Consider the following 13205-nt stretch of genomic DNA (forward strand, 5'->3'; position numbering starts at 1 on the left):
TTTTGGAGTCTATATTGTCACTGAAGTGTGCTTGGCCAACATGTCATTTGAAGAGTCAAACACTTAGCTGTAACTGCATTGGAGTCCATCCAATGTCATCATGAAAACATTTGAGGATGTCATGTCTAATTTAACCAAAAGAACAATAAGCACAAAGCAAATCTACTGTAAATCTCTGATATGGCAGTAAGAGGAGTGCAACTCTATAAAGACTTTCCAAAGTGAAGATTATGCAGACACACACAGAGTAGGACTTGATTACTGTTGCTCTGGTTCAAGTCAAATCATTAACAGTGATTTACAATTTTATACAAACAAGTTACTAGCAACAACAAATAACTTACATTTTAATTCTTTCATAAAACAATTGCTTGATCTTCACACTAGCGACCACTCTATCTAATATCACCTTAAGAGGTCAATGATGGTCATTTTACCTAGTGGTGCATCAGAAAGGAAAAAATATATAATCATATAATATACATTATAGATAGATGGAGATATAGATTTGGATAAGAATAATTGCACCTTAAATGCACTATAACCTTTACAGATGAACTTAAAACCAAATTATCACCCCTCCATCTCGACAGCGTTGGCGGGTTTGATGTGTTACTGCTGAGAAGCTGAAATACTCTGTTTGGGTTTCACAAACATGAGACTGGGCATTAAGGCCAAACAGCTCCACTTTAGTCTGATATGTTCATATCATGAAATCTTGTGGTTGGTTAAGATGCCATTTTGGAAACCTTAGTCATGCTTTGAAAGAGGAGGATTTCTCTGGGCAATCCTTCTAAACAACCTCTACCTGTTCAGTCCTTCTCCAACTGTGCTGTGATGGACTTTAACATTAAACATTCTCAGTAAGGCCTGCAGGATCTTAGATATACTTCTTTTTTGGGGGGGGATTTTTTTTTACAAGCAGATTCTTTATCAGCGCTTGCAGCTGAGGCCTCTTTGAGGCTTGTAGTCATCTAAACCTGACCAATGATATGGTGAAGACTGACAGAGGGCTACTGCATCACTCACGTGTGGGTTTCTAACAAATAATAGCACAACCTGAACACTAGATAAACAAATGAGCTACAATAAAATGTAATATGCAATATGGTAAAGTGTTATTTCATCACCCTTTATGAGAGTAAATAGTTGAAACTGCCCATTAGGACAACCATTATGAGTAAATTTATCTTCACATTAAAGAAAATTAATCCTCTGACTAAATGAATTCAAAAGAAAACCACAATCATGACAGACCGATCTATCCTTTGAACCCCTGTTAGGAGTGTTAAGAGCAGTGACCCTTTTTAGCTTGTCACTCTCCATTTGTCTGTCTACACATGCAGGAAGAGAATTTATTGTGCATTATGGCAGCATCCTTAGGGGCAAAACTAAGTCTAGTTATTTCCAAATCTGTTAAAAAGAAAAATCATTAAGACTGTTATCTTTTCAGATACGAGAATGCTGGTAAAAGTGATGATACATTGTTTTAGAGTAAAATGTCCAAATAATCAGTGTCTCAAGACTGAAATGGATTGACTCAACAGGCGCAAGACAGAATAGTCAGTGTAGCTCCCAAAGCCAAAGTTGGTGTCTCACAGAGAGGTATTTGGTGTGCCTGACAGCCAATTCACCACATGGAACCGATGATGCTGCTTTGAGCAAAAGGGGCCAAGACTATATTGTTACTGTAGACTATAAGATCCCACCCTCTGCATCAAAGAAAACTCTGGGGCCTAGGGTCAACCTAGTATGTTAAGCTGTTGGATATCTCTCAAGTTGCATCTTTAATTAAAAGAGATTGTCTTGATGGTCAGTATTTTGCTGCAAGCCAAAATGTTTATAATTTCTTCTTTTTGTTATTACTTTTTGTTATTACTAGGCTTTTTTAATGCTAGAAGAATAGTGTTTTTACAAATCTTACAGGTCTAATTCAAACTGCTTAGCTTTGTAGAATTTCTCAAGTCAACAGAGATCTCTAGTACTGCACTTTTCTCCCCCTCCCAACAACACCTGTCTCACTTTTGACCGCTGCTTCCCGTCAACTCCCTCGACACCTGTCCCCTTCAATGGCAGCATGTGTTCGCTGAGCACACATGACATGTCAGGCTGTTATTTTTTCTGTCAGTCAGACTCTTGTACCACCCAAATATGAGGTCTAAGTTCTAAGTCTAAGTTCATCATGCATCACATAAAAAATAAAATAAATAATACTTTTGACACTTGTTTCATCCTAAAATGTATTCAAGTCAACTGACTTCCTATCTTTTAAGCAAGAGAGTTTAAAACAGAATGATCAACACTATGCAGAGTCACAAGTGCAACACTATGTCCATTCTGCACAACATTGCCTTCTTTTCCTTCTCTTCACATGGTTGAGGTTCTTAAGTTAATCTGTAGCCTGTTTCACATACGAACTCCTGACAACTTGTTAGGAGAATTCAGCTTTGGACATTGTCCGGAGAAGCCTTTCACAGATGTCACACACACACACACACACGTAAGAACAGTCCTCATGTGTGAAAATCCACTCTATTTCTGTGCGTAATCAGTGCGCACAGGAGGCACAACATGAAAGAAAACTTAAACTGTGGGAAACAGTTTAATTTACAGCACAACAGAGCTGTGCATCTAATTTAAAAAAAAAAAGGGGTTCAATTACTGTACTACAACAGCAGTAGACAGCTAGAATTAACATTATCAACACACCCGCTCACTCTCTTTTAATCCTCCCAACAATTCAGGACAGAGCAGTGGGGTACTCACACAAGTTCAAACACATAATACGGACAATGAACTAAGGGGCTCGAAGGATAAAGTCCAGATAGCGTTGGCCTTGGACATTTGTGTCACACATACGGAGGGAATGTATGTGTGGCTAGATTAACGTCAGAATTAATAAAAAGTCCAGGAGAACCTGAAATTTTCAAGTCTCACTTAAAATATAATTTGAATTACCAGCACTTAAAAGATTGCACCAAATAGCTAATAAAGACTATATGCTAGACAGATTGAGTATTAACACCACTGTTGTGTTACTGAGCATGTATATGCTACATCTATCTCAACTAACATGCACAGTGTGAACAGGACCATATCAATATTTTATGTCAAATGAAGAGGGAAAATCACCAGCACAAATTGACTGCTTCAGGAGCTGGAATTTAAATAAAATTGACACAAAAAAAGATATATAACCAAGAGCAAGAGCTACAAAATGAGGCATGCAAGTTCAACCACCTTCATTTGCATCATACTGACAACTTTTCAAAAATACTTGCTAATGAAACATTACTTTAAATATGCTGCTAGTCCAGTGGATTGTTGTTTTGAGGGATGTGGGTTATAACATGCTTTGAGCACTAGCTGAATGTTAATAAGTAGGTTAAAATAGAGTAGCATAATATGGCTTTTGGATTAGCTGGCAAAGGCTTAGCTCTCATACATAAAACATGGATAGTAAAGGAGAGAGACCAGCCACCACACCGAGGATGTCATTAGAATGTGCTACAAACACTGACAGGCGTAGATGCACACACCCATGCTAACAGCTTTCAAATGGAAAGTATTCCTTGAGAAATGTATGGTTCCTCCACGCTGTCAGTCTTTAACGTTGAATATCTAATCATAACACATGAGAAATATGTACTAGCCAGCACGTAATGTAATTTTTTTTTTAAAGCCACTATTCAGCCAGAAGGGGAGGTACTCTTGAGTCACAAAAATGGAGAGGAAAATGGAGAAACAAGACAAATATAAGGACAAAGAGAAGACACAAAAAGAGAGATGTGGCTTTGATTCCATCACTTCTCACTCCAGGCACGCAGGGCTGAGCTGCCTCCTTCTCTCTTCCTCATCTTCTCAAAATCTCTCCTTCCCCCCCATCCCCCCACATTGCCACTATATTGTTGTATTATTGATTCCAGCAGGATTCACAGCTCCCCATAACCGGCTGCTTTTCCATCCCATAAAGACATTTAGACAAATGAACTCTCAGTTAAAGGGGAGCTTGTCAAATACAATGGGGACTAATTATTCTATATAATCTGTCTGTACACAGTCTGTAAAAATACAGTATGATGATTATTCCTTAATGTATATGAGCAGAATAACAAAATCAAAAAGTGAGCTCTCCAGTCTGTTCAAAACTGGTATTTCAATAAACATATCAATCTGCCCCTTATGCCTTTTGCCATCAAATCATTTCAAGCCTAAACTATACATTTTGTAGCATTTAAAAAAAATATTAAATAATAAAAACATAAGCATGACTGATTCCTTGTCCATTGTCTTAAACTTAGTGTTGGTTTAATGGTCGTCTGTTGACAAAAGAGATGTTATTCTGCTAATCTACAAGTAGCCTAGACCACACACACACAGACACACTCACACAGATAGAGCTGCAAATGCAATACACGGTAAATATAAATGCAAGGCAAAACTGTATGTGCTCTTACAGTAGGTAAGCATATAGTCAAGTGGATCTATGTTAAACTAAGTGTCAGTGGAAAGATTACAAGGCTGCAGTGTTTCAGTCTCGAGGGAGCCCTGCCTGTCAAACTCCACCTCCCCAACACACGCAGATACACACACACACACACACACACACACACCTCTCAGTTCCATCCCATCTATGTACCCAAGCACAACTACCAGCACAGCTTTAACAGGGGGCTAATTGTACCGTATGTGTGTGTGTGTGTGTGTGTGTGTGTGTCCATCATTCATGCATGTGTGTGCAAATGCTGACTGAACCCTGAATCACACCCATTCTCCAGACATGTAGTGTTACCATAGAAACGAGGAGATGGGTTAATTCTCCCCGTGCTAGTGAGTTTGAAACACATACAGTATAGTACAGCATGTTACGATACACAAGCCCTTTCCTGGGTATGGCCCTGGACTGCTCTCCTGCTCAAAGTATAAACTTGAACAAGGTTATTACCATCAACAATAGGAAGGAGAATGCTTCCTCTTCCTCTTAACTCACACACGCACACACACACACACACACACACACACACAGAGAAACCACTTTAACAATATATTGTACTATATACCCAGGTTGTGAACCAGTGCAAAGAAATCTTTTCCTGCTGTTTAGCACTGTAATGTAACTCCAGTGTGCACCTATCCAAAATAGGTTTTCATCAACATGGTAACTCAATGTTTATAAAGCTGGATGAATTGGATCCCTTTTAAGTTATAGCTTCTAATCACTTGTGCAAAGAAGATGTGGGTCATCTTGATGACCATGTAAAAATATATCTAGACTGAGAAAGTGAATTTCGATAGAGATAGTGTAAGTGCAGTAACAAATAATTATGTTTTTACTGTATTGTTTTTAAACCCACGCAGAACAATGAGCGCATGCAACTAAAAATGATTAACAAATCTATTTGCACAGGTTTTAATCACTGTATTTCTATTATAACTTCATGTTTATGTTTGCTGACCAACATATTTGTTAGATTTGAATGGATTAAAAAAAAAAAAAAAAATCATAGTAATCAACAGTTGCTTATAGTGCAACAATGAACTCCAGTGAAAAGAACAGCAATCAGGGTCTACTGACCATATGGACACTCCTCATGTAAGTGAGGTGGAGAAAACGAGGCATTAGTACCCAGTTTCTTTTGTTCTCTGCCATTATCTATTAGCTAGAGTGCTTTTTACAAAAGAGCCCTGAGGCTGAACGAGTGGATGGGCTGATCCTGCCATACATCTCAAAAGGTGGAGGCAGGTGGTCTGGAGGGGCCTGACCCCCTCCACCCCCTAGGGACCCCACTTCAAAGTGGCTGGAAAAGTTTCAAGAATCACACAGTTTACTGTGTAACTGAATTCAATGCAATGATTATACTCACTAAAAGGCAACACGCAAATACAACTTGTTCTCTTCTGGTGACTACAACCTGTTTTAAATTTAGTTTCATTCGCAACAGCTTTGAGGTTTTACAATTAAAGAGTGCACTCAATTTGTTATGAAATAGTGGGCTGGGTCAAGTCTGTGTACCTCCTATGATCTGTATGAGTCAAATAATTTTATTACTAGACCTAATTTTATTTTAAATGCCGGCATGAAAATGTACTTCAATCTCTTCAAAAGTAATGCAGAAACTTTGCTGGCACCTAAAAATAACTCCCTTTCTGAATATGAGAACCTACACTACATACTGTATTGCTTGCAACCAATTCGCCTGTGCATGTACACTATGTAGCCATGTGAAAACATGCAAAGTGCTTTCATAGATGTATACCAGGGAGAGGCAGGGGTGAGAAACACAGTGAAAGAGCAAGACTTTATTTTCGCATGAAATAATTTTAATTTGTTTTCTGAACATTGTTCCCTCACTACTCACTAATTCACACATGGAAAAAGTGTGTCCTCACACACAGCGCTTTGGAAAATTATATTTTTTTTTCGATGAATATCAGATTGCTGGCAGAGAAACTATTTTGTTATAAAATGTATCTGCAACAATTTATAAACTTTATAGCTATTTATAAACTTCCTGATTTCAAATGGTTTGCCTCTGTGAGATCAGAGCAAATCATAGTTGGATGAATTTCCTGGTCCAACACCATTCAAATCTGACAGGTTATCTTCTTTATACTAACAAACTTAAGAACAAGCCTGCTCCTCAGTAGGTTTAGGATTGTGAATCTGTTGCCAGGGCAAGAAGTTCAACATGACTTTGGAAGAACCAACAGATATGTGATCATGATGAAAAATTATTTAACTGATTGGGGAGGGTTGCTTCAGGAAAGGCAACCGAAAGGACATACATACATACATACATACATACATACATACACCTGATAAGACAATAGGGAAGTAATTCGACTTCAGTGTAATTTTTGATACCATACCAAATTTTAGCATGACCTGATGAATAAGCATGTTCTTTGATAAGTTTACTTTTGTTGTTGTTCAAATACAGGTTGTGCAGTAGGCTAAAGTTCCTTAGACATCTACCTATAATTTCAAAACCTTTTGAAACGTAGACTGTTATTGAGGCAGGTTTATTAATTAGAGGGAATTTAAATACTGTCAGGGATCCACTCTACTAGCCTCTATAGATTTTTGAAAAGTCACAGTAAATTTAACAAAGGTGAAGTAGTTTACTAGGACAAACGACATTTACAGCTCATTCATACTTCCTCCAAACTGCTGATTATTCATGTGAAAGTCCTACCCCATCCCCCAGCAAAAAACCTAGTGTGTTAGCAAGCTGCAATATGATCAACAGAATATTCAGACCAGTTAGCATACAAGTCTGCATGACAACACACTTTTAGCCTTTAGCTATAAGCACATACCCCAAAAAACTAATTTGCTCATGACTGACGCTAAACCGAGCAGCAAGACAAGGAGTCCATTGAGAAATTCAGACATGTTTTTGTACATTTTTACCAAGTTATAGCTGAAGGCAATAAAAATAAATGGCTTGAAGTAAATGCTGCAATAACAAGTAAAACACAGCAAATCAGTTTGTGTACATGCACATAAGTAAGCACGAGAGTGTGAGTGTGTACTTTACGTGACTGTGTTTCATCTTAACTCTGCTCCAATAACAGAGCATCTTTGTGAGGATTTGAGTCAGTGGAGTATTAACTCCACAGAAGAGGTACAACAACTAATAGAATTCCTCTTCATCTTAAATAAGGATGAACATTTGCAATAAAAATACACAATAATTAAAGTATTTTTTATAGCGGGAGAGAAAAAAGCTTAAGTAAGTTTGCTTTAAGCCTGTGAGTTAAGTAAACAGAGAAAAGACACCCATGTCATATCAGGGCTTCTTTATTCGTGTTTAATTCTAACAGAGAACACATTAACATTGGCGTTAACAAATAAACACCTATCCCAGCCTAATAACCAATTCTACATTGCCTTTTCAAAGAGTCTTGCAAAGCTTTGGGGCCGGGTCTGTCGGGCATGAATGTGGCCTCTGTTGGCCTTCAAACGATCAAAACAGAGCTCCCAGGCTTTACGCCACACCCCAAGCTAAACCAGTGGCAAATAGTACTGCTTTTATTAAGTAAAATCTAGAGCAGAAAACTTTACTTTCAAAACAGCACTGCAAATCAGTGACGTGTGAAACATATATAACAAAAAAAAAAACAACAACGTTGAATTGCATCAATTAGCGTTCACAGAATGTATTAAACTGTCTACCAACTGAAGCCCTCATTGTGTCCTTTGTAAAAAGCTATCACTCATCCTATAGGTCGGAATGAGTTGTGATACTGAATGGCACCAGATGTTCTGGTTTGAGCCTGATTTTCATAAACCAGGATATAGTGATTCACTTAGCAAGCTTTAAGAAAAGCCAGTAAAAGCACAAAGAATTTTGTTCAGATAGCTGGGGCTCTATATTACACGCCCCTTGAGAATGCCAAACCAAGGCCACTAAATTAAAAAGAGGCCTAGAATATATTTGGACTGACCACCAGAGAAATTAAACGTTCAGTGGACTCTGCTGTACAGAAATGACAGAGTAACCGGAAAAGTTAATACCCTAGTCTGAGAGAAGAACTGTGTGTTGGACTAAAGATTCCAACAGTAAGAAAAGATGTAACAGCAATCATCATGTCTTCTTTTATGTAACATTAAGAATACATGTACATTCATACAGACACAGACACACACACACACGCAGCTGTTTGGCTTTGGTTTGTTAACCATGTTTGAAATCAAAGTCTGAAGGCTGTCTATACACTGGCGTCGTTTTACACAATCTGCTTTATTAGAACTACTACAAACATGCACAGTCACACTTCTATATATATGAAGGATCAGAAAGGTTAAAGAAATGGTTTTCTCTCGACACAAGATCCTTTGGTGAGTCAGTAAGGTTTTCCATTACCTCTTCCTCCCAGACAGTCTGAAAGAAAAATAGCTTTTATAAACGAGACAATATACATATGCACACTGGCATATAGCATCAAGTTACACATTTACTTTAACCACATGACTCCAGCTCACAGTTTTGCATTCGTTTTTTTACTCAATGAAGGAAAACACACTGACCCTGTGATAACATAAAATGATGTCCTTACTGTAAGAGAGTAACCACATTTGCTCTGAGATAACTAGAAATTTTTAATTAAAGAGTCTCACTTTTTATTGAATCACAGGAAGCAACCAACTATACTCCAAACTTAGGTCCTTAGCACAGTAAATTGAAAACCTGCTAAGTTCATTAGCCTAAGACCTAACCAGCTCTGCCTTTGGCCATATGGCACAGGAAATGTTAAATTGCTAAGAGACAGAACAAGCACACAAAAACCAGACCACCTCAAAAGGAACATATACGTCAAAGACAGCCTTCCCCCCCCCCATTTACTCTAAAGAAAATTTAATTTTACTGCAGCAATTATGGCAGCAACAAATAGACAAAGCCTGTGAAGAGAAGTGTGGGAAAATGCATGAAACAGCTGAGAGATTATTAAAAGCGCTCATGATGGTCTGAAACAAATAAGTGCTGTTTGCTCCCAATTTTTTGTTGACTAGCCACACATTTTTTTGGTACGAAGTATTGATAGCCCTACGTAAATGACCAGGCAGCCAATTATTTTCATATTATCTTGTTTTTGTCTAAAATATGCAATTAAACATCCACTTTAATTTTTAAATTTCAGCTCAGTCAAGAGTTTCAACAACTGGTTAAATTAATGTTTTCTTAAAATAAATAAATAAATAAAATAAAAATCAAGGTATCCACATGATGGAAATGTCTTCCCACAGGGTCCACTGAGACAATGCTACCTGCACATTCACCAGACAACTAGTTTGTTTGGTCCAATTACTTTTTCATGTTGTTCAGCCAATTACACTACACTTTATAGTTGAAGGACATTGAGGTAACAGTCCTAAAAAGTTCCTAAACTGTGATCAAGGGGGCATATGGACACAGCAAGTTCAGCATTAGACTGACAGATTTGGTGGGGGGCTAGGTAATTTACAGTTTAAATTCCCACAACAAATTTTTAATTTTCTAATTCTTGTGCTTTATTTGGGTCCTCTTAATTTACAAATATACCAAAATTAATGAATGTTTTGAATAGACTGATTTTCTACTGCAAGGAGTAAAACTATGCTGATAATTCAGACTTTACAATGTGTTTTCCAACATAAAGTTATTTATTTATAAAGTTTAGTATGTACATGTCTTTTTAGCAGAAAAAACAGCTAATTTTGTTTTCTTTGAAAAAGGAATAAACATAGTAAATTCTGGATGTTAAAAACACAGCATGTTCTGTTCTTAATCAAATCATCCAGAAGCACTATTGGTCACTACTTAACCATGAATAGCTAGATAATTCTTCCCTTTGAGTCACTCGGTTTTGGTGTTATAAGCACTTGTTGGCTTATAACACCCAAGTCAACACAATAGGCCGATAGTTTAAATAAGATGACCTGGGAGTGATTAACGGGATGTTCAGAACAAATAGAAACTACAGCTAACAAAGAGATTAGCTCATTAGTGACATTATTCACCTGGCTGAGATATTTAAAAAAAAATAGCAGTCAAAAACAGTTAATGATAAAAAAAGAAAAATATATCAAGTAAAAAAAAAAGATTAAAGTTACAAAGACAAATTAGATCTGGCAAAACAGCTGCAGAAAATACAGAAATGACATTATGCATTTAGGCAATACTGTATGAGAACAGACTGAAAAAGTAAAGATTTAAACCAAAAGAATTGAACAACTTATAGCAACTTGAGATCTGCTTTTCCATCCTGTCTGCCCCGATTTGTGCTTAAATCCCATAATGTAGAATATTAACAGAAACCACCACAAAGTAAGTTTCAAAACTTTTTTCAAAATTCTCTGATAGAAAGGAGGAATTACATGACATGGTATGATAATGCACTGTCTGAGAGATATTATGCTCAATGCAGATAAGCTGGTACCATGTGCTAAGAGCCAAACCAGGGTTTGGTTTAGCTGCTTTCAAAGGATTTGAAGGGATCAGACAGTTTAAGATCTCAGGTCATGTTTAGACAGCACATTTTATCTACAACAGGGGTCTCCAACACAATACTCACAAGCTACAACTTTCCAATTAGCTTGCTAAAGGGTTAATGAAAACTTGATTAGTCAAATTGATCAAATCAAAGTGCCCCGCCACCTTCTTACACAAAAGGATTCAGGAGTCCACTGCTGTCAATCTTGATGACCCAGTGGGGATGTGAGATGGGCAGTAACCACGACTGAAGCAGGTATCCGTACCAGCGCGAGGCTAGAAACCATACTATTTTCATAAGAAGTGGAAAACAGTTTTGTTTCACAAATTTAAACCATGTGTGTTTTTTGATCTGGGGTGCAAACCTGTCAGTTGGTAAAAAAGGTAACTTGAAGGGCCATTTCACAAAGGTCCACAGCAACTTTTCACAGCTAGCAGTCTACAAGAAGAGAAGATGAAAAAGCTCAAAACAACGCTTCAAAGACAACAGTCTCTGTTCACCAAACCTACGAAGATGGCCGACGTAGCAACAGAGTGGGACGCATCTTAACGAAGCACAAAACCGATGGGGGGAGTGTAAAGGAGGCGATGATGGCAGTGGCTGAAATGTTATTCACGGACCATAAAATAAGTCCGAAATTTTGTCTGCTATTGGCAATATACAACTTTGTATAAATACTAAGGCAAAGAGAGGCATGGCTGTCTGTGGATGCAGTAAAACTGCTGGAACGGGATGTGGGGTGCAAATGGTTTTTAATTCCGGGTAGGAGTCTATCGACTCCAGTAATACAGCTCAGCTGGCTGTCTTCATCAAGATGGTGTTTGATGACTCTTCCACCAAAGGAGAGTTTTTGATTTTATTTCCACTGAAAACTACAACCAGGGGAGTTAATATTTACAATACAGTGAAGGACTACTTTGTAGAAAAAAATATTCCTGTTGAAAAGCTGGTGTCTGTGACAATTGACAGAGCACCTGATATGACAGGTAGTCTCTCTTTAACCTGAACCTGAGTCAGAAGGTGCCTGTGCTGCGAAAGACCTCTTGCCCAATTAAATCTTCAGAAATCCTCTCCACCTGCCCCGGGTGATTACAGACCATTAGCTCTGAAATCACAGAGACTGGTGCTGTAACATTTGGGGCCTCAGGTGAGAAACTCTTTAGACCCACTGCAGTTTGCTTATCGACACGGGTTGAGGAAGACTTCATCATCCCCCTGCTGCAGCGTGCTCTCTTTCACCTTGACAAAGTAGGCAGCACTGTGAGGATCATGTTTTTTAAAAATTCTCCAGTGCCTTTAATACAATTCAGCAACAATTCCTGCTGAGCGAGAAGCTGCTCAATATACAGGTCGACCGCTCCATCACCGCATGGGTTGCTGATTAATTGATAGACCAACATTTGTGGTGTCAGAGCAGGTGGTCAGCAACATACTTTGGAGTTCCTCTGGGGACGGTCCTCTCACCCTTACTCTTCACCCTGTACACCTCTGATTTCCAAAACAAATATGAGTCCTGTCACCTGCAGAAGTTCTCTGATGACTCTGCAGTGGTGGGTGGTAGTGTGGAAAAAATTATCTTGAATGTGGCTAAACAAAAGAGATGGTTGTGGACTTTAGAAGGTAAATGGTAAATAGTCGCTTATATAGCGCTTTTATCCAAAGCGCTTTACAATGTTGATTCCCATTCACCCACACACCGATGGCGGAGGCTGCCATGCAAGGTGCTCACCTGACCCACCACACTGGGTTCACTGGGTCTTGCCCAAGGACACTTCGACATGTAGGCAGGAGCGGGGATCGAACCACTGATCCTTGGTCGACTGCCTTACCAACTGAGCTACAGGCACCCCTAGTCCCTAGCCCCTCTGCCCCTAGAAGGACTGCCTTACCAACTGAGCTACAGCCGCCCCTAGTCCCTAGCCCCTCTGCCCCTAGAAGGACTAGGGGCAGAGTCAAAACCCTCTCTAATCTGGGTGTGGAGGTGGAGGGATACAAATATCTTGGAGTTCACCTCAACAACAGACTGTACTGGACAGGACATGCAACACAGCAGCTGTCTACAGAAAGGTTCAGATCAGACTGTACTTCTTGAGGAAACTCAGGTCCTTAATGTGTGCAACCAGATGTTGCATATGTTTTACCAGTGCAGTCTTTTTTGCTGCTATGTGCTGGGGCAGCAGCATCAGAGCCAGTGACACTTTTTAAACTTCACTGACATATCACTGTGT

General features: G+C 38.7%; 1 protein-coding gene across 6 annotated transcripts in view; it reads right to left on the bottom strand.

Annotated features, from left to right (window-relative positions):
• The window catches only part of LOC137132300 (girdin-like), a 62919-nt gene that overhangs the window by 37861 nt on the left and 11853 nt on the right, over positions 1-13205 (bottom strand). The window lies entirely within an intron of this gene.

Source organism: Channa argus, chromosome 1 (genome assembly GCF_033026475.1).
Source record: "Channa argus isolate prfri chromosome 1, Channa argus male v1.0, whole genome shotgun sequence".
Classification (NCBI taxonomy): Eukaryota; Metazoa; Chordata; class Actinopteri; order Anabantiformes; family Channidae; genus Channa; species Channa argus.